The following is a 22,941-nucleotide window of genomic DNA, read 5'->3' as shown; positions in this document are numbered from 1 at the left end:
GTGGACAGCCTGCCCAATTGACCTGGATCTCTCTCTCAGCACAAAGCATTTTCATGTATTCAGGATGAACTGCTGCTTCAATGCTGAAACACGTGCTTCATGGTTGTCTGTATTCATACACCATACATCACAGTCGCTAAATCAATCCATTTTCTGGATTCTCCCAACACTGTGAATTCTAAATTAATGTAACAGGCTGGAGTTGCCCAACACACTACCTTTCAAAATATCCTTAAGGGTAGGGCCAGTTGGCAAGTTCACCTTTTCAAGTTCTGCAACCCAACAAGACAGGCACAGACTTCAGAGGACAATTAGAACTGCAGAAAAAACAATTACTACCAACCTGCCTTCCATTGAGGACCTGTATACTGCAGGAGTCAAAAAGAGGGCTGTGAAAATATTTACAGACCCCTCACATCCTGGACATAATTTGTTTCAACTCCTACCCTCAAAACGACACTATAGAGCACTGCACACCAGAACAACTAAGCACAAGAACAGTTTTTTCCCAAATGCCATAATTCTGCTAAACAAATAATTCTCTCAACACTGTCAAACTATTTTCTAAGTCTGCACTACTATTAATCTTCTCATCGTTCCCACCACCCATCGCCTTCCACTTATGACTGTATGTAACTTTGTTGCTTGTATCCTTACGATTTATATTGATATTGTTTACTGATTGCTTATTTATACCCTATGACTATCATTAAGTGTTGTACCTTATGATTCTTGATGAACGTATCTTTGCTTTTATGTACACTGAGAGCATATGCACCAAGACAAATTCCTTGTGTGTCCAATCACACTTGGCCAATAAAAAATTCAATTCAATTCAATTCAATTCAGTTCAGTTCAGTTCTATGCTATGCTATGCTATGCTGTGCTATGCTATGCTATGCTATTCCAAATAAAATAAGTCAATTTAGAATGCTGTATCAATGCCTCTGCTAAGTCTTCATTTGATCTGAATGCATTTTATAATTACAACCATATAAAATATCCCCAAGCTAATAGTTGGAACACTGAGCAGTGTAGATTTTTAACACAGGCCCTAAACATCTGTTGTCAGTTGTTACTGAGCTAATTGATTGCTTGTTGATTTAATAATGGGAGATTTCAAATCTTCCATTTGTCCCTGCTCCTTTTCTGAAAGCCAGGACTTTAGCTCACATGAAGCAGAGACCTTAAAACAAACTGTTATGAAATACAGGTAGTTCTTGACTTGCAACAGTTCACTTAGTGACTATTTGAAGTTACAACGGCGCTGAAAAAAGTGGCTAATGACCATTTTTCAGACTTATGACCAGTGGTGGGTTTCAAATTTTTTTACTACCGGTTCTATGGGTGTGGCTTGGTGGGCATGGCAGGGGAAGGTTACTGCAAAATCCCCATTTCCTCCCGATCAGCTGGGACTTGGGAGGCAGAGAATGGATGGGGGCAGGGCCAGTCAGAATTTTTACTACCGGTTCTCCGAACTACTCAAAATTTCTGCTACTGGTTCTCCAGAACTGGTTAGAACCTGCTGAAACCCACCTCTGCTTATGACCATTGCAGCATTCCCATGGTCACGTGATTTACATTCGGATGCTTGACCACTGACTCACATTTATGACAGTTGCAGTGTCCCAGAGTCACGTGATCCCCTTTTGCAACCTTCTGTCAAACAAAGTAAATGGGGAAACCAGATTTATTTATTTATTTATTTATTCATTCAATTTATATGCCGCCCCTCTCAGAAGACCCAGGGCGGCTCACAATACACTCAAAAAATCACTATAAAAACACTTAAAAATTAAAAACATTAAAGACATTAAAACTCATTCACACCATTCATGGCCGGATCTCATCAGATCGCAAAGCGAGATCAACGGACCCAGGCCTGCCGGAAAAGCCAGGTCTTCACCGCTTTTCGGAAGGCCAATAGGGTGGGGATGGTCTGGACCTCAGGAGGTAACTGGTTCCAGAGAGCTGGGGCAGCCACAGAGAAGGCCCTCCCCCACGGGCCCGCCAGCCGGCATTGTTTAGCTGACGGGACCTGGAGGAGACCAACTCTGTGGGATCTTACCGGTCGCTGGGAGCTATGCGGTAGAAGGCGGTCTCGAAGATTCACTTAACAACTGGGTTACTGATTTAACAACTGCAGTGATTCACTTAACAAATGTGGCAAGACAAGTCATAAAATGGAGCAAGACTCACTTAACAAATTTCTCACTTAGCAACATACATTTTGGGCTCAATTGCAGTTGTAACTTGAGGATTACCTGTAGTATTCTTGCTGTGTTGGTTTGATAGCAGTTCCCCAGCATGTGAAGAATTGCCTGTGTTTTGCAGGCTACCGATTGTGAACTTCTGCATTCTATCAAATTTGTAATGTAAAACCTTTTATTTTGATTAGACAACTCAAGATTTAGTTTAAAATTCCTACTTCATACTTGAGAAGACTCACAGTCAGCAACCAAAAAGAAGGCATCCTTAGCTTTTGCAATCTGTAACCATTATTTGAGTGTCCCCAAATGATCACTACTGAAATTATACTTAGATGTGATTTAAAATTCAGTCTAACCAGCTGTAAATAAAAGCTGTATTAAACACTCAGGGAGAAAGAAGGAAAGGTCAGCAATAGAATTTATTTTTACGATGGCTTCAATTACCGACTCTAAAAGAATTTTTAGAAGGTTTTTACAGTGTTTATAAAACAGTGAAATGAAATCTGTGTATGTGAAAATAATGTTTGCAACAAGCTGCAGCAAACTTTCTCTTTGCTGTAAAGAAGAAAAAAAAATCCTGGAGAGATATTGACACACAAAAAAAGGAGAGGAGGGGGAAACATGTGACATCTTTTGGAAAAGAGTGGAGGGGGGGAGACCGAAATAAGTTCACATTTTTAGTCTTTCTTTCTGACAAAGCTATAACGTTATCCAGCCATATTTACATATGAGTTAGAGAATACAAAATAACAGAGTTGGAAAGGACCTTAGAGGTCTTCTAGTCCAACCCCCTGCTCAATCAGGAGACCCTAGTACAGTGATGGCTAACCTTTTCCAGACCGAGTGCCCAAAGCGCGTGGGCACACGTGCGAATGCGCGCATGCACCCGAACCCCCAAAATGCAATGCGTGTGCAGCAGGGGTGAAATGCTCCCGGTTCGGACCGGATCGCCCGATCCGGTAGCAATGGCGGTGGGTGGTTCGGAGAACCGGTAGCAAAAATCCCTGCCCCCCCCATGCCCAGTTGAGCCGCACGATCATCAGAGGCTTTTTTTTTTTTACTTTTAAAAGCACTTTTTCTACAACCTCTTCCGACGAAAAAATGCTTTTAAAAGTAAAAAAAAAAGCCTCTGATGATCGTGCGGCTCAGCTGGGATCATCAGAGGCTTTTCAAAGCATTTTTTTCTGCAACCTCTTGGCCAAAGAGGTGGTTAAAAAAATGCTTTGAAAAGTCTCTGACGATCCCAGCTGAGTTGCCTGATTGGCAGAGAGGCATTTTTTAAAAAGCCTCTCTGACCATCCCAGCTGAGTTGCCTGATCGGCAGAGGCTTTTCAAAGCATTAGAAAAAATGCTTTGAAAAGTTAAAAAAAAAAGTTGGTTACGCCCATCCCAGTCACATTACCCCCACCACCACCAAGCCACGCCCACAGAACCGGTAGTAACAAATTTTACATTTCACCCCTGGTGTGCAGCTCCTATGCATGCGCCCCACCCCCACACATGTACACACACATCCCACCCCCATGTGTGCCCTCTGCATGCCCCTGCCTCCCCATGCATGCATGTGTGCCCCCCCCACACCTCACCCCCCTGTGCATGTGCAGCAGAGACCCAAAGACCAGCTGGCTGGCAGGTGGCATGCACACATGCGCAGCGGAGCTGAACTGGGGCGACGGCTTGAGTGCCCACAGAGAGGGTGCTGAGTGCCACCTCTGTCACACATGCCATAACTTCGCCATCATGACCCTAGTATATCCCATTTCAGATAAATGGCTGTTCAATCTCTTCTTTAAAAACCTCCAGTGAATCAGGGCACCTGGAGAAGGGACAATATCTATGTATCTTGTAATTGTCGATAATAGTAATAACAATAATCCCTCAGTGAGTCACTGGCTTGCACTGATTGTGGGGCTTGTCTACTCCTATGAGTCATTGTCTGGGTCAACAAGGAGTTCACTACGTGTTGGAGTTCCTGGATATCTGGTGATGAGTGGGCTTCAGGGCTCAGGACTATTGGTTGAGTAACCAAGGCCAGCAGGTGCAGAGTTACTGGAAGAAAAGATGCTTACTGGTTGCAAATATACAAAGACAAAACCCAAGAAATAATGATTTGCTATTATAAATCAAGTCTAAAGAGGAGAAGATATCTGAAAAGAGTACATCAGTTCTGGAAAGAACAACATCCAGGATCAGAAATAGCAGGACAAGAGACTAGCAAACCAACAATGATTTATAATACAAAATAAAGCAGCGGTGAATTCCAGCAGGTTCTGGCAGGTTCTGGCAGGTTCTGGAGAACCAGTAGCGGAAATTTTGAGCAGTTCGGAGAACTGGCAGCGGAAATTTTGAGCAGTTAGGAGAACTGGCAAATATCACATCTGGCTGGCCCCAGAGTGGGGTGGGAATGGAGATTTTGCAACATCCTTCCCCTGCCACATCCACCAAGCCACACCCACCAAGCCATACACACAGAATTGATAGTAAAAAAAAAATGGATTTCACCACTGAAATAAAATATTCACAGAAGCAGAACTGAAAGAACCACAAAGAACTAGCCAGGGCAAAGAAATCGAACTTTGCCAGAAGTTGTTCAGATAGTAGAGACAAACCAGGGGGAGTCAGCAATAGAGGAAGGTAGCATAAATATTGGATTGTTTTCATTCCCAAACCAGGCACCCTCTCCTCTGCCTTCTCCACAGAAAGAACAAATCCTCTAACAGAAAAAACACGAGGAACTGAAACAAAGAACAATTGAACATTTAGAACAGCACAAACACAACAGAATAAGGTTGCCTGTGTTGCAGATTGTTTCAAATAAACAACTAGACTAGATTAAAGAAGCTGAAGAACAAGAAAATCAAAGAATATCTGATTAAGAAATATCACCTAGAAATAAGGAAGGTTAACGAAGTATTGTGAATAATAAAACAGCAAATGACCATCATAACCAAGAAGATTAGCAGATACGAAGCTCAAATTACATGCTATAGGCAGATTTCAGTCGAATCAGAAACATTTCTATCAATCCATCAATGAGAGAATGCTTTGTCAGTCAACATCTGATAAAGAAGAAACACTGCAGTTCTGGGCCCAACTATGAGACAACCCAGAGAAATATAACAAAAGTGCAGCCTGGATAAAAGAGATAGATACGGGGGAAAAAAAGAAGCTGAAATGAAGGAACTTGTAACAATAACAGGAATGGTGGAGAAAAAGGCAAGGAAAATCAAGAATTAATTGGTCAGCATCAGGTGAAGATGAAGTGCACAATTTTTGGTTCAAATATGTGACTGGTCTACACCTATTCATTGCCAAACAGTTTGGCAAACATGATAGCAGTGTTCCCGTATCTCAAGGGGTGCCACAAAGAAGAGGGAGTCAAGCTATTCTCCAAATCACCTGAGGGTAGAACAAGAAGCAATGGGTGGAAACTACCATATTTTTCAGAGTATAACATATACCTTTTCCCCACCTAAAAGGGGGTAAAAATTTAGGTGCGTCTTATATACCGAATGTAGCCTCGCCCACCCACTGGCCCCCACCCTTTGGCCTCCGCCAAGCAAACAGCAAGAAAAAACAGCTCCTTTCAGCTTCCGCACAACCTAATTAGCACAAGTTGATTGGATCGGCCTCCCGACTCTCAGCTGATTTGCTCACAACTGTTTTGCTGCAGGGCTCTGCTGCTTGCTGCAAAGAGGTAAATTGCTAAAGCAGTTTTTTTTTTCCTTGTGCTAATCAAGCTATGCTGGAAACGAAAATGAAAATAAAGCAGGCTGTTTGCTGTTTGCTGCAACGAGGCAAAATTGCTCAGAGGCAGAGGCAGATTTCTTTTTCTTCTTTTCCTCACCAAAAAGGTAGGTGCGTCTTATACTCTGAAAAATACGGTAATCAAGGAGAGAAGCAACTTGGAACTAAGGAGAAATTTCCTGACAGTTAGGACAATTAATCAGTGGAACAACTTCCCTCCAGAAATTGTGAATGCTCCAACACTGGAAGTTTTTAAGATGATGTTGGATAACTATTTGTCTGAAGTGGTGTAGGGTTTCCTGCCTAAGCAGGGGGTTGGACTAGAAGACCTCCAAGGTCCCTCCCAACTCTGTTATTCTATTCTATTCTATTCTATTCTATTCTATTCTATTCTATTCTATTCTATTCTATTCTATTCTATTCTACTCTGTTTAACAAAATGTTGCAAAGAGGTGAAATTGAAGATTGGTTAACATCTGGCAAAACCTACCTGATAATGAAAGATCTGGGAAAAGGGGCAAACCAGGCAACTGAAGATCAATTACCTTCTAACTAACAATTTTCAAATGGTTAACTAGCGTGGTAGCTGATGCATTCCATTCTATTTGAAAACTAAACTCTTACCATCTGAGCAGAAAGGAAACTGCCTAATCAACGGAAGAACAAAAGATCAGCTCCTGACAAGATGATTTTGGAAAATTGTCAGAAAAGAAAGACCAATTTGAATGTAGCTTGGATTGATCACAAGACGGCACTCACCTCCCTGCCACATAACTGGAAAATCAAATGTCCTAGAAATAACAGGGGTCAATAGAAACATCAGAAACATTAGGCAAAAATCAAACTGACACCATGGAAGATACGGTTTGTTGGTCAATAGACTGGGAGAGGTTAACACCAAGAGAAGAATCAAAAATATTTGCCAGGCTATCCCGTCTCCTCTATAGTGATGCTCTGAAGTACTATGGGAAAATGGCATCTGAAATGGAATTGCTGCTCATTACTGCAATCAAGATGCCCTCTGGAAACATCAAGAGTTTGGATGAAGACGATCCAGATAAATACCTGGGCATCTTCCAGGTGGACAACACCAAGCCCAAGAAGAAGGTTAGTAGTGAACATATCACAAGAGTGAAAAAAAAATCTTCAAATCCAAACTCAGCGGCAGAGATACTATCATCAAGGCAATTAAAGCTTGGGCAATTCCAGTCATTAGTTACACAGCTGGAAGAGTAGATTGGATTTGTGCTGAAGTAAAAGCTCTGGATAGGAAGACCAGAAAAATAATGACAATGAATCATACCCTTTGTTCACACAGACTCTTTTGATAAACTCTGGGTAGACATGGATCAAACATTGAGGAAGAAAAAAGAACATTGGAAGAATGTCTGAAAGACAATGAAGAAGATGCATTGAAGCTCATATAACCTGAGGGTTTACTGAATTCCAGACACCAAATTGGCCTATAAAAAGGATCAAATTAAAAACAAACAAACAAACAAACATGGCAAGGCAAAGAATTACATGGCCAGTATATTAAAAAAAAAAAAAAAAACCCACCAGCCAAAGCAAGTAACAATACCTGGCAATGGTTAAGAGTTGAAAGAGTTCTAAAGTTGAAGAAAAAGACAGAGGACTGCAAAAGCCTTAAGAGCAAATGCATATACAGCTAGAATTGAGAAGGTTACAACGGACAGTACGGTAAATATCCTCAGCAAAGAAGCTGAAGGAACAACGAACCAAGCATCTAATTAGCTGCTGCAAAAAGATAGCACGGACCGATCACAAATCATGACATGACAAAGTAGCAAGAAATACTCTTGCCGACTAGCAAGGACTGGTGGAATTACACAATAGACAAAATAACAGAAAAATTAAGATGTTATAGTGCTCTAGAATTCAAAGAGACAATTATCTGCCACACAGCATCTGCAGACTTAACAACTGCTGATAAGAAAGACAAAAAAAGCGGATAGTGGACTTTGCAATATCCGGAGAAAGCAAAACAGAAGAGAAAAAAATGGAGAAAATAACAAAACATAAAGAAATAAACATAAAGGAGTAGAATAACTGTGGTCATTGGCAAAAGAAATCAAAGTTAGCACCAACAATAATGATAGAAGAGAGAAAAAATGACAAAGAGACATATTGACTTTAAACCGGAGATATTTTTATTAGGGATCTTACCAGAGACATTCAATAAAGAATTGCAATATTTAATTGTGAATATTTTAACAGCGGCTAGAATTGTATTTGCTAAAAATTGGAAAGGAGAGAAGATAATTACTGATGAAGAAATTATTAAGAAAATGTTGGACTGTGCTGAAATGAGTAGATTGACATTTGAAATAAGAGAACAGGAAGATAAACAATATTGTTTGATATGGGAGCTATTTTATCAATGGATAGATAATAAAGCATGGAGATGAAATATTATATATGAAATGAAATTTGGAAAGTTTTTTGTTAGAGTAAAGAACATTTGTCATATATTGAGGTTTTGAAAATTTTTGAGAGCACGAAATGATTTTAACCGATCGAAACACTGTCTGTAATTGTTTGGAAGGATGATGTTTTTATGTTGTTTTTGTTTTAAAAAATAAAAAACTTTTTGCAAAAAAAAATAATGATAGAAGAGAGTATTTGTTGCTCAGGTTGTATGGTCCTTGGTGTTCTCTGAGCTTGGTGTTCTCTTCTTGCAGGTATTTCATTGCCAAGCTAGACAACATCACAACTAAACTAGTTACCTAGTTTACCTAGTTTAGTAATGAAACATCTCCAAGAAAGCTACCAGGCTCAGAGACCAACAAGGACACCATAGTACCAATAGGCCTATCCGATGTAATCCCAAAACATCTGGTGCACCACTTGAATACCATCAGCATTGAAAATCACCATCAGTCAATTGCAAAAGGCAGCTTTTTTTGGGAACAACTTACATCCTGTGAATATATCTTTAACATTATTTAATCAACTGAAGGGCACATGACATGGATTTTGTAACTTGTTAACTAACATAGTTACTTTGTATTTTAATTTGATTTATTTTCTCTCTTTTAAAATAATGTTCAAGTTTATTAGCTTTCAACAAACAGGCTGGAGACTAATTCGAGATAAGAAAAAGTTTGTTAGTACAAATTGGGGTCTGGTTTATCTCTTTTGTGAACTCCAAACAACATTTTTTCTTACAATTTACGCCTCTTCTGACATCACAACAATATCTGCCTATCTCAGATTTTCAGGAATAGATGGAGAAAAATGTCAAATCCAGCCTAAATATCTGGTTGATTGTGCAAACACCAACACCAACGTGGAAGAGGACGAGGAGGAGGAAGAAGAGGAGGAAGTGGATGAGGAAGAGGAAGAGGAAGAGGAAGAAGAAGAAGAAGAAGAAGAAGAAGAAGAAGAAGAAGAAGAAGAAGAAGAAGAAGAAGAACCGTTTCCCCCAAAATAAGACATCCCCTGATAATAAGCCCAATTGGGCTTTTGAGCACATGGCAATAAGGCCAAGTGCTTATTTCAGGGTTCAAAAAAATATAAAACAGGATCTTATTTTCGGGGAAACATGGTAGTAGGAGTAGTAGTCGATGCAGTTTCCTTGATCTTTTATAGGTGGTTTACCCTTGCCTTCTTCTTGCTAGTGCTGAGGGAGAAGGAGTGGCCTAAAGTCATCCAGTGGCTTTCCATGTCTTGCTGAGTGTTTCACTCCAAGGCTAACATTCTAGTTCCTAAAACAAACTGTTACAAATATTGTAATCCAAAGCAAAATCCTTCTCATTCTCAACCCATGGTAGGTTTCCCTGGCCCATCTCTAGAGCTGAGTCATCACAGACAGGAATTGACACATTGGAGTGAATTTTTCTTTAACAATAAAACACAGCGGTGTTACTAGCAAGTGAGTCACCGCTGTAAGATATTATAGGGGAAAGCCATTTCCAAAGTCAGGTGCAAGGAGAGAAAAACCAATATTGATCTTACTATTGCTCTAAGTCCAATATTCAAGTTTTATCGCTTCCAGCAATAAAAAGCTTTGGGATGAGAGAGCACCTTTGCATTTTCAGATACAGTGCCAAGCACCAAGACGATGGGGTGGATAGGCAGTGAGAAATAAGCTCACTACTTTACAATCAGAATAACCAAATTCCTGTTGCTTTCCTTCAATGGGGGGGAAAAAAAAAGAGTTCACTTTCAAAGAGGCTCATGTCTTTTTCTAACAGAATTACGGCCCTGATTTGTAGCCATCATTCCGCCCGACTGAAGCTTCTTGGATTTTGATGGCTGTGGTTGCGAGGCTAATCTCTCAAATCTGGACTGGGGAAACCGGAATGCCAAATGTGGAACAGATTGCCTTCCATTCTCAAGCCATCTGTTCCAGCGGGGGCACGGAAGGCAAGGGGTTTATGAGGACCTGCCCTTTGCCAAAATCCAAATATTGCAAACATTCCTCTGGCATTGTCTGGCAGTCCGGTAATATTCCAGAATGATTCATTTCTGGCCTCAGCAGTTACTGATGAAATTCAAATGGTCTTGGGATGGGTGGTACCCACCAGTAGTGGGATTCAAATCCCGTCGCTACTGGTTTGCTCGTGGGCGCTCATGCGCTCGTGCACACATGCAACACTTCTGCGCATACATAGAAGCTTCTGCACATGCGCAGAGACATCCAGGCGGGTGGGCGGAGCTTCCTGCTGCCACCGCCGCTACTGGTTTGCCCAATCCGGGGCAAAGCAGTAGCAACCTACCACTGGTACCCACCAGTGGTGATTAAACTGTGTTTCACATCTTTCATTGTTAGCATCTCCGGAAATGGGAGGTGATAAGATGAAGGTGCCTTTGCTGAATCCTCTTCCCTTCCCCTTCTCCTTCTCCTCCTCACTCCTTTCCTACGCACACACAAAGGCAGAAGCCTTAGGTATATTTCCAGGGCCTCCAGAGTCCTATTTATTTATATCAAATTGTTGTCAATTTGTCATGTTTACTGTTGCATAGTAGAAAAACATTTAGATTTGACTGGAGAGTAATCATACCAACTGCTTAATTTTAATTACATGCAAATGAAGGGAAATCAAATTTGCTTTTTGTTTTTTTTATCTTGGTTCACTTACTGCTTTTTAAAGCAAAAGCTCCAAAATAGCCATCACAGATCTTACTCTAGGCTGGAAGATGTTGTATGCCTCTGATATCCCAGAAAGCTACTGACATTTGAGTTCACCGTGTTGTTGTTGTTGTTGTTGTTGTTGTTCTTCTTCTTCTTCTTATTATTATTATTATTTATTTTCAGGCCAACCTTTTTGAAACCTAATGTCCTCCAGATGCAATTATTTATATATTAAATTTATATGCTGTCCAACTCGCATTGGGGTAGCAATTTCCAGAACTGCCATTGGCTAAGGCCTTGGTGTCCGCAAATTCCAGGTGTTGCAGGCCTAACACATCAGGAGAATCCCGAATTGGGAAGTTAAGTAATCATTTCCCACATGTTTGCTTATAAAACCAACGTGGCCCAGAGCAGCCTTTTGCAAACTATAAACAACAACAACCTGCCATTACAATGCAATTGTAAAACTGAAAGCCTTATGAAAGCAAAACAACCTTAGCCCAGAAACAGCTGAAACTAATAGCCAATGTATTAAAATTGGGAAAAAAAACCCAAAAACCAACCCAGAGGCAATTGCTTTGTTAATGTGATTGTGTTCTTTTCTAAGCAATGTGGATTTTCAAGGATGCCCACCAGAGGTGGGTTTCAGCAGGTTCTGACCAGTTCTGGAGAACTGGTAGCGAAAATTGTGAGTAGTTCGGAGAACCGGTAGTGGAAATTTTGAGTATTTTGGAGAACAGGCAAATAGCACCTCTGGCTGGCCCCAGAGTGGGATGGGAATGGAGATTTTGCAATATCCTTCCCCCAGGAGTGGGGAGGAAATGGGGATTTTGCAGTATCCTTCCCCTGGAGTGGGGTGGGAATGGAGATTTTACAGTATCCTTCCCCTGCCACGCCCACCCAGCCACGCCATGCCCACCAAGACACACCCACAGAACCAATAGTAAAAAAATTTTTTGAAACCCATCACTGATGCCCATTTCTCTGGCAGGAAGTAACCAGAAACACATGCATTTCTATGGGACCAGATTTATTAATTAATATTTTAGATATCAAGAAATTCTAAGCGTTACAGTTCTAAGAAATATCTGTATTCAACTGGAGCCCGTGAGTTTTTGTAGAGAACCAGGTAGCTCAGTTCCCTCACCTGGTGCCTTCACATACCACATACTTAAAAAACTTGATTGCATCAATCCATCTTCTAGATTCACACAATACATTGATTCCAAAGCCAGTCAAAAAGTCTAGGTCCACATAAGGCAACTAAAAACAAATCCATTGTAGCGTGTCGTGCTAGTAAAGAAACAATTCTCATTTAGAGCCAGTTTGGTCTCGTGGTTAAGGCACCAGGCTAGAAACCAGGAGACAGTGAGTTCTAGTCCTGCCTTAGACATAATGGGGCATTGGTGACTTTAGGCCAGTCCCCCTCTCAGCCCAACTTGGCTTATAGGGGTGTTGTTGTGGGGGGGAAATAGGAAGAGGAAGGCGTGTTGTATATATTTGCTACCTTGAGTTATTTATAAAAATAATAATTTATTTTATTTATTTATTTATTTTGTCAAGCACATATTAGATAACAGATATAAGTATAAAAATGATTATGAATACATGAAATGGATACTAATAAAAGGGAATATTAGGACAGGGACGGTAAGCACGCTGGTGCGCATATGCACATCCCTTACTGACCTCTTAGGAATGGGGTGAAGTCAACAGTAGACAGTCTACAGTTAAAGTTTTGGGGGTTTGGGGAAGAAACCATCGAGTCAGGTAGTGCATTCCAGGCATTGACAACTCTGTCACTGAAGTTGTATTGTCTGCAATCAAGTTTGGAGCGGTTTACCATAAGTTTGTATCTATTACGTGCTCGTGTATTGTTGTGATTGAAGTTGAAGTATTCATTGACAGGTAGGACATTGTAGTAGATAATTTTATGTATTACGCTTAGGTCGGACCGAAGACGGCAGCCCAAAATTTCAAGTCTGGTGGCATAAGGTATTCTGTTGCAAGCAGAGGAATGGAGGACTCTTCTCATGAAATATCTCTGGACTCGTTCAATTGTATTAATGTCTGATATGCAGTGTGGGTTCCAGGCAGATGAGCTGTATTCAAGAATTGGTCTAGCAAAAGTTTTGCATGCCCTAGTTTGCAGTTCAATATTACCAGAGAAGAAGCTACGCAAGATTAGGTTAACAACTCTTAATGTCTTTTTGGCAATACTGTTACAATGAGCTCTGTAATGGCGGGATACAAATAGCAATAGCAGAGCAATAGCACTTAGACTTATATACTGCTTTACAGTGCTTTTATAGCCCTCTCTAAGTGGTTTTACAGAGTCAGAATATTGCCCCCAACAATCTGGGTCCTCATTTTACCCACCTCGGAAGGATGAAAGGCTGAGTCAACCTTGAGCCTGATGAAATTTGAACTGCCAAATTGCAATCAGCCGGCAGTCAGCAGAAGTAGCCTGCAGTACTGCACTCTAACCACTGCACCACCGCAGCTCAATTAAAGTAAATGAATAAGATGTAATTTGAAGGGCTTCTGGTGATATGGTAGTGCAGGAGGCTGCAAGTTTGTAAGCACCATCTCATAATTTTAAATTTTATACTGTAAACATTGGATAGGATTTTTTTTTTAATTGAAGCACACAGCATCGGTATTAGTTGTGCTTTGATTGACACAAGCTAAGTTATTACAGAAGTGTGGTGTGCCAGTAACAAAGAATGTACGGTGGAATTCCAGGTGTCTCATTTTAGCTCTTTCAACTATACAGTAGCTGGCTGGGGAATTCTGGGAGTTGAAGTCTCCACATCTTTGAGTTGTCAAGGTTGAGATAACAAGAGGTGGCTATTTTCATCTAGGCTTAGAGCCAGAAACTGGAGTAGTAGAGGGAGGAAGGAGGAGGGAGAAAGCCAGTCCAAGATCGTTTTCTGTCATCTGACTCAAGTATTTCAAATGAAGGCCCTATAGTGAAGTCATTTCATGACTCATCATTAGGGCCTCACTGTACAGGTAGTCCTCAGCATATGACTACAAGTGGGATCGGAACTTCTGTTGCTAAGCAATGAGGTCATTAAGTGAGTCATTTTGTGACCGCACCCAATTTTGCAACTTTTTTGTTCTGGCTGTTAAACAAATCCTCTCAAATGAGAGAAGTTAAACAGCTTCTCTCATTGACTTCTCTTGTCAGAACCCGGCTGGGAAGGTCACCAATGGCGATTACGTGATGCCAGGATGCTGCAGCCATCAGAAATACATGCCAGTTCCCAAGTACCTAAATTGTGATCATGTGACTGCAGAGATGTTAGTGAAGAGAAGGACCAGGGGAGACATGATAGCAGTGTTCCAATATTTGAGGGGCTATCATGGAGAGGAGGGGATCCTATTTTCCAAAGCACCTGAAGGCCAAACAAGGAATAATGGATGGAAACTGATCAAGGAGAGATTCAACCTAGAAATAAGGAGATATTTTCTGACAGTGAGAACAATCAAGTGGAACAGAAGTTGCCTTCGGAAGTTGTGGGAGCTTCATCACTGGAGGCTTTCAAGAAGAGACTGGACAGCCACTTGTCAGAAATGGTGTAGGGCAGTGATGGCTAACCTTTTTGCCATCGCGTGCCAGAAGAGGGGGGGCGGGGGAGGGTCAAGCGCACACATGCCCACACGCATGCGTGCGCAACCCCCTCCCCCCTCTCCCACTCCTGGCACATGATAGCCTGGTAGGCCCGTTTTTCTTTCTTACCTGGTTCCAGATCCTCTCTGTGTATCTGGGAAGGGCGAAAACAGCCTTTCCCACTCCCTTGGAGGCCCTACGGAGGCTGAAAGGGCCCATTTCCCAACTCTCGATGGGACAGGAAGTGACATTTTTTGCTGTCCCCAGCCTCCAGAACATCTCTAGGAGTCTCTAGGAGCCTCTCTAGGAGTCTCTAGGAGCCTCTCTAGGAGTCTCTGGAGGCTGGGGACAGGAAAAAATGTCACTTCCTGTCCCACCGGGAGTCGGGAAATGGGCCCTTTCAGCCTCCGTAGGGCCTCCAAGGGAGTGGGAAAGGCTGTTTTCGCCCTTCCCAGATACACAGAGAGGATCTGGAACCAGGTTGAGAAAGAAAAACGGGCCTTCCCCACCCCGCCCCCAGGCCCTCCAGAGGCAGAAAACAACCTGTTTCCCTACTTCTGGTGGGCTCAGAAGGCCCGAAAATCAGCTGGCCGGCATGCGTATGCACCCCAGAGCTGAGGTGGCGTGCCCACTAATATGGCTCCGTGTGCCACCTGTGGCACGCGTGCCATAGGTTTGCCATCACGGGTGTAGGATCTCCAGTTTAAGCATTGAGTTGGACCAGATGACCTACAAGGTCCCTTCCAACTCTGTTAATCTGTATCTGTAGGTCACTTTTTTCAGATCTGTGGTAACTTCAGTCACAGTTGCCAAGGTGGAGAAACACCGATCAAGCAAGTGATTAAAAAAAAGTCCTTGAAGAGCTTCAAAGCTGCCAAACAGAATCAGAAGAACTGGGTCAGATTTATGGCTATGCAGATATAATTCACTAGCCTGGCAGGATACAGCTTTCCATAAACCTAATAAATTCTATATTTGAAAACAGCTTCCTTACCATCAGACGGTATGTTATGTGGGAGTCATGCACAGAGGGCAGGTCCACCGTACAGGTAGTCCTCAACGTACGATCGCAAATGAGCCCCAAATATCTAAGACAGTTGTTAAGTGAGTTTCCCACCCCCCCCATTTTACGACCTTTCTTGCCACAGTGGTTAAGTGAGTCACTGCAGCCGTTAAGTTAGTAACATGGTTGTTAAGTGAATCTTGCTTCCTCGCTGACCCTATCAGAAGGTCGGAAAAGGTGATCGCATGACCCCAGGACACTGTAACCGTCAAAAGTATACGTGTCAAGCTTTGATGCTATCTCAAAATAAATGACTTTCCAAACTGCCAATCTTTAAGGAAATTTTCTCTTTATTCGAGTACAGCAATGGATCCTGCCTCTGCGCGGTCAGTACTGACCTTTGCCCCTCAATCCCTCCCTTTCCGATCCCCAATTCTCTGCTTCTCATTGGCTATCTTCCAAGTCACTCTCCTGATTTCTTTTCCTGTCAGTTCACAGGAATGTTCCCCCTCCCCTCTTCATCTCCAAGGAGATCGAAACTTCAAAGGGATTTAGCAGGCAAAAGTTCAAACTTCATCCTCCCTTTTCTATGTCAGTGCTGAGACGCTGACATCATGCCTATTGCTAAGCGTCCAAATTTTGATCATGTGACCATAGGTGTCCTGCAACGGTCATAAGTACGAAAAATGGTCATGTCACTTTTTTCAATGCTATTGCAACTTTGAACGGTCATAAAATAAAGGATTTAAGTCGAGTGCTACCTGTATCACCTTACCTTTTCTCATCTAAGCAGGCACCAAAAGTCTGTAGAGCAGTGGTGAAATCTAAAATTTTTACTACCGGTTCTGTGGGCGTGGCTTGGTGGGGGGAGGTAATGTAACTGGGTGGGCGTGGCCAATTTTTTTTTTTTTACTTTTAAAACCATTTTTTCTACAACCTCTTCAGCAAAGAGGTTGTAAAAAAGTGGTTTCAAAAGGCTCTGATGATCCAGGGTTTTTTTCTTTTAAATGCCTCTGACGATCCAAGCTGAGTTGCCTGATCGGCAGAGGCTTTTTTAAAAACTCAGCTTGGATCATCAGAGGCATTTAAAAGAAAAAAAGGGTTTTTTTCTTTTAAAAGTCTTTGACGATTCCAGCTGAGCCACACGATCATCAGAGGCTTTTTTTTTACTTTTAGAAGCATTTTTTCAGCCAAAGAGGTTGTTAAAAAAAGCCTCTGATGATTGTGTGGCTCAGCTGGGCATGGGAGGGGGGGGCAGGGATTTTTGCTACCGGTTCTCCGAACCACCCGCATCCATCACTACCGGATTGGGCAATCCGGTCCAAACCAGGAGCATTTCAACCCTGCTGTAGAGGTTCTCAGTCTTTGAAAACTTTTCACTTCTCATCCAAGAAGCTTCTTCAGCTCTGACAGGATGGTGGGGAATGGAAGGATTTATACTCCTTGCAGACAGCTGGTCACCTGCATCCTTTTAGAGCAGGGTGTCAAACTCACATCATGGTGGTGTCACATGATGTATCAGGACTTTTTTCATGGGCATGGCTAGCAAGTGACGCATCTGGCCTGCGGGCCAGGAGTTTGACAGCCCTCTTTTAGAGCAGAAGTCGGACCTCAGGGACCACTAAATTCATAATTTTAAATCCCACGGACCACTAATATGATCTGCCTAATGACCGGCTGGGTGGGTGTGGCTAGGTGGTCATGTGACTGGGTGGGCATGGCCAACTTGATGTCACTTGTGTCGAGGGGGCCTCGCTGGCCTCTAGTTGCCCCTCCCCTCCCAACCACTGTTCGCCTGCCCGCCCGGGCTCCTTAAGGCCCCAACAGGAAGCAGTTGTTGGAGCTAAGCAGCCACCATGAGAAAGAGTTGGCAAAACAGCTGCTCAGTTCAGATTGGATCTGGCCGAGAAGGAGGCTCATCAGAAGCACCTCATTGAGGACTACAAGCAGAGGTTTCCCAAGCAGAGGAAAGACCTGTGGGAGTGCAAGGCCAGGTACTGGTGCCTGGAGGCTCAGCGGGCTGAGATGGTCAGCAAGTTCCAGGCCATGAGGCAGTCCCACTGGAACAAGGTCCTCTGGCTCTTCCCCACCAGCAGTGATTCCCTCCAGCCTTCTCCCAAAGCCCCACACCAGGAGGCTGTAGCAGACCCCAAGTCAGAATTTCTGCCCCCCTCCAACCCACATAAAAAGGCCCCTGAAGGGAGGAGAGTCTCTGCAGCAACACAAACGCTCATTGTACGTATCTGGCCCAGGGACCGTAATTTGAGGACCCTTGATTTAGTGCAATATATAAAAATGCAAATAATTTTTCTGCGGACCACCAAAATTTTCTTGTGGACCACCAGTGGTCCACAGGCCATCAGTTGGTGATTGCTGTTTTAGTGGGTTGTTGAAGCACTTGGGAATCACCAGCTGTCTTCAAGGAGTATAAATCCTTCCATTCCCCACTATCCTGACAGAGTTGAAGAAGCTTCTTGGATGAGAAGTGAAAAGTCTTCAAAGAAAAAGAACATTCAGTAGCCTCTTGAAAAAGCCCCTTTGGATGACCTGGATGACTGAGAACCTCTACAGCAGGGGTGAAATGCTCCCGGTTCGGACCGGATCGCCCGATCCGGTAGTGATGGAGGCGGGTGGTTCGGAGAACCGGTAGCAAAAATCCCTGCCCCCCCTTCCATGCCCAGCTGAGCCGCACAATCATCAGAGGCTTTTTTTTTTTACAACCTCTTCGGCTGAAAAAATGCTTTTAAAAGTAAAAAAAAAAAAGCCTCTGATGATCGCACGGCTCAGCTGGGATCTTCAAAGGCTTTTAAAAGAAAAAAAACCTTTTTTTCTTTTAAATGCCTCTGACGATCCAAGCTGAGTTTTTAAAAAAGCCTCTGCCGATCAGGCAACTGATCAAGCACCTTTGAGACAAGGTGCCAAAATCTGAATATAAAAGTAGGGACCATTCACTGCAGGGTCCAACAAGGAGTACACTTGCACCAGAGACCTCATGTTCAGGTAGGCAAGTTCAGCTCTTCAAAATTGCCCCACAGCCAACTTCATCCAAGCAAGCGGCCATTCCTACCGATTTGTGGCTTGGGTTACAGCATGTTAACAACCATCAGAGAAAATAAGATTCTGCATCTGTGGAGGGTTCATAGACAGGTCAGTGAGTCCATGGGGGAAATGTAAAAATTGGACCGAAGGATTGAATAACAGAATTTACTATATGTTGCCTAGAAGCTTCATGTGTCACCCTTGATTGAAGGTGAGCGGGAGATTCAGGAACGTTGAGCAACACACCTGTAGTAATGGCTTTGACATCTAGGTCTATTTTGCTAGATTCAAGCTCACGCCGATGTTCTCTGCCCAGCCTGTGTCTCCTTAAAAAATACAGTATAGGTAGTCCTTGACTTATAACAGTTCACTTAGTGACCATTCAAAGTTACAATGGCACTAAAAAAAGTGACTTACGATCATTTTTCATACTTATGACCATTGCAGCATCCCCATGGCAGTGGTGAAATCTAAAATTTGTTACTACTGGTTCTGTGGGCGTGGCTTGGTGGTGGGGGTAATGTGACTGGGTGGGCGTGGCCATTTTTTTTTTTTTACTTTTAAAACCATTTTTTCTACAATCTCTTCGGCGAAGAGGTTGTAAAAAAATGCTTTCAAAAGGCTCTGACGATCCCAGCTGAGTTGCCTGATCAGCAGAGGCTTTTTTTCTTTTAAATGTCTCTGACGATCAGGCAACTCAGCTTGGATCGTCAGAGGCATTTAAAAGAAAAAAAGCTTCTGATAATCGCGCGGCTCAGCTGGGCATGGGGGGGGAGGCAGGGATTTTCGCTACCGGTTCTCCGAACCACCCGCCTCCATCGCTACCGGATTGGGCAATCCGGTCCAAACCAGAAGCATTTCACCCCTGCCTCATGGGGTGAAATACATTTGGATGCTTGACAACTGACTCACATTTATGACAGTTACAGTGTCCCGGGATCATGTGATCTCCTTTTGCAACCTTCTGACAAGCAAAGTCAATGGGGAAATCTGATTCACTTAGCAACCATGTTACTAATTTAACAACTGCAGTGATTCACTTAACAACTGTGGCAAGAGAAGTTGTAAAATGGGGTGAAACTCACTTAACAAATTTCTCACTTAGCAACATAAATTTTGGACCCAATTGTAGTCGTAAATTGAGGATTACTTATACACTAATCTCTGCAAGCAATTTCCCTTAATATAATACACATTTGGATGTTACTTATAGACAAGTTCATCTGATGCCAAAATGCACATTTTTTAGTAATCCACTTGAACAGAAGATTGCATTTGCAACATTTGAACAACAAAAATAACCTTTATGCCTTATTTGTGGGAATTAAATAGTTTGAGATTAAAATGTTACCTAAACTGTTTAAGGACAGATAAGCAGAATCTCATTTTCCTGAATGTTGTCAGCTTTAAAATAAAATCAATCTCACTTCCTTGTTCATAGAAAATTAGCGTGACAGGGAGAAGGTACCGGTGGAGAACGTCTGATTACTTTCTAGTTTTTCAGCATGCAAGAACTTGTGCTTTATAGGGAAGCAATCAGTCACAATCACACCGCTGGGTGTTTATACAGCACTTTCAATATATCTAGAGCATTCCGAAATATAGCAGAAAAATCTCTCTACCATAAGAGTTTACCAATTGAAATTCAGCCTGGGCGAGACGATCCAGAAGGTAAATAGAGGACAAATAAGCAACTGTTTTGTAGCAATAGCAATAGAATTTAGACTTATATACCGCTTCATATCGTGTTTCCCTGAAAATACCCTGAAAATAAGACCTAGTGAAGATGGTTGGGCATGGCTAGCACAGGAGGCAGTGAATAGGCATGGGCTGAGGGTTTCCAGCAGCAGCTGTGGACTCTGCAGTGCAGGTGAGTTGATTACCTGTCCAAGCAGCAGGGGGAGGCAGAGGCAGGGGGAGGCACCTAATCTGGACGTGCTGCATGGGCCATGGGAAAGCCAAGAGTTGTGGGTCGAAGCAGGAGGCAGGCTGGCTGCGGGAGGGTCATCTTTGCACCGTGGCACCAGCAGCAGACGGAGGCAGAGGCGTGGGGCAGAAGGCAGGAGATCCTGATGCGCCGTATGGGATGCAGGCAAGCTGAGGGACACAAAGATGAGACTCCTGCGGCTGGTTGCCTGCTCCCGCCCACTGACTCTCAGCTTTCCCACAGCCTGCCCGGTGCCTTCTGGATTGCCTGCCTCCCCCTCCGCACCTCTGCCTCTGCCTGCTGCTTTGACAAGGAATCAACTCACCTGTGCTGTGCAGGCTGCACAGCCTCAGAGTGCGCTGACCTAGGAACCGGCAGGCTGCTGCTGCTACTGGATACCATCGTTCCCCGCACGCTTGCCGCCTCTTGTGTGCATGCTGTGGGGGATGGGGCGCCCAGCTGGGCTGATCACTCTGAAATCACCTTTCCCTGAAAATAAGCCTTAGTGCTTACTTTGGAGCCCTCAAAAATATAAGACCGGGTCTTATTTTTGGGGAAACACAGTCGTACTTTACAGCACTCTAAGCAGTTTACAGGGTCAGCCTATTGCCCCCAGCAATCTGGATCCTCATTTTACTGACCTTGGAAAGATGGAAGGCTAAGTCAACCTTGAGTTGGGCAGGATTGAACTCCTGGCAGTGGGCAGAGCCAGCCTACAATTCTGTGTTCTAACCACTGAGTCACCACGGCTGTATTATTGTATATTGTATGTTGAACCAATTGCACATTTGTCTCATACACAAACATACACACACTCACAGGCACACACACATGTTTGTGTGTTAACTATGGGAAATAGTTCATGCACACACATGCATACAGAAAGATGTGTGTTTGTGTGTTAACTTTGGGAGATGGTTGAGAGAGAGAGAGAGAGAGAGAGAGAGATGTTTATATGTTAATTAGGACAAAGTCTGTTCAAAGAGGAAATAACTTTGATCAGCTGCACATCTACATTCCCCACCTGCCCCATGCCCTGTAGCTGTCAATCATATTAGATTCTGATATTAAAAATAGATGGTTTAGACTCAGAGCCTGCTGCAAAGACCATCTGCTCTGAATTGCACAATTCAGCAGAGTGTGTGCTTGCCAGCCAATTCAACCAGGATTTGTCTTGTTGGTTAGCACCCTGTACTTGAGGATCAAGAATAACCCAACAGACTTGAGACAGTGTAATCAATTCTGATGGTTTTCTGAACCCGTGTGTGTGTGTGGGGGGGCTTTTGTGCTCTCTGAGTTGGTGGTTTTCTTGCAGACATTTCAATATCCAAATTAGGTAACATCAGCAGTGCTGAGTAACATCATCAGTTACCTAGTTTTGGAAATGAAACATCTGCAAGCAAACCACCAAGCTCAGAGAGCACAAAAGGACCACTCATGTCGACCCCAAACTACAAATATTTTCCTTTTCTGAACCTTTTTTGAGAAGCCACCAGAAGAGATAAAGAGGCCCATGAGTGAAGTATCTTAATTAATTTTTAGTTGTACTTATGCAAAGTTCTATCCTGGCAAATAGATGGGGAAGAAATGGAGGTAGTAGCAGATTTTATTTTCCTGGGCTCCAAGATCACCGGACTGCAGCTGAGAAATTAAAAGACGCTTGCTCCTGGGGAGGAAAGCCATGGCAAAGCTAGACAGCATACTAAAAAGCAGAGACATCACCCTGCCAACAAAAGTGCGTATAGTCAAGGCTATGGTTTTCCCAGCTGCAATGTATGGCTGTGAAAGTTGGACCATAAGGAAGGCTGAGCGCCAAAGAATTGAGGCCTTTGAACTCTGGTGCTGGAGAAGACTCCTGCGAGTCCCTTGGACTGCAAGGCGATCAAACCGATCAGTCTTAGAGGAGATCAACCCTGACTGCTCTTTAGAAGGCCAGATCCGGAAGATGAAACTCAAATACTTTGGCCACCTAATGAGAAGGAAGGACTCACTGGAGAAGAGCCTAATGCTGGGAAAGATTGAGGGCAAAAGCAGAAGGGGACGGCAGAGAATGAGGTGGCTGGATGGAGTCACTGAAGCAGTCGGCGTGAGCTTAAATGGACTCTCGGGGATTGTAGAGGACAGGAAGGCCTGGAGGAATGTTGTCCATGGCGTCGCGATGGGTCAGACACGACTTCGCAACTAACAACAACAACGATGCAAAGTTATGCAAATGTTTCCTCTTTATTCAAACATTTCCAAGTGAGAGCCTCAAGGAACATAAATATTACATTCTTATGACCTTGCAGGTAAAGTTACGTG

At 43.1% G+C, this 22,941-nt stretch overlaps 1 protein-coding gene across 1 annotated transcript in view; it reads right to left on the bottom strand.

The window, feature by feature from the left end:
* The window catches only part of PDE4C (phosphodiesterase 4C), a 127,332-nt gene that overhangs the window by 94,532 nt on the left and 9,859 nt on the right, over positions 1-22,941 (bottom strand). The gene's annotated exons all lie outside the window — the stretch shown is intronic.

The sequence above is a fragment of the Pantherophis guttatus genome, chromosome 1 (genome assembly GCF_059756535.1).
Source record: "Pantherophis guttatus breed Tessera chromosome 1, ASM5975653v1, whole genome shotgun sequence".
Lineage (NCBI taxonomy): Eukaryota > Metazoa > Chordata > Lepidosauria > Squamata > Colubridae > Pantherophis > Pantherophis guttatus.
This window is presented reverse-complemented; position numbering and strand designations above follow the sequence as displayed.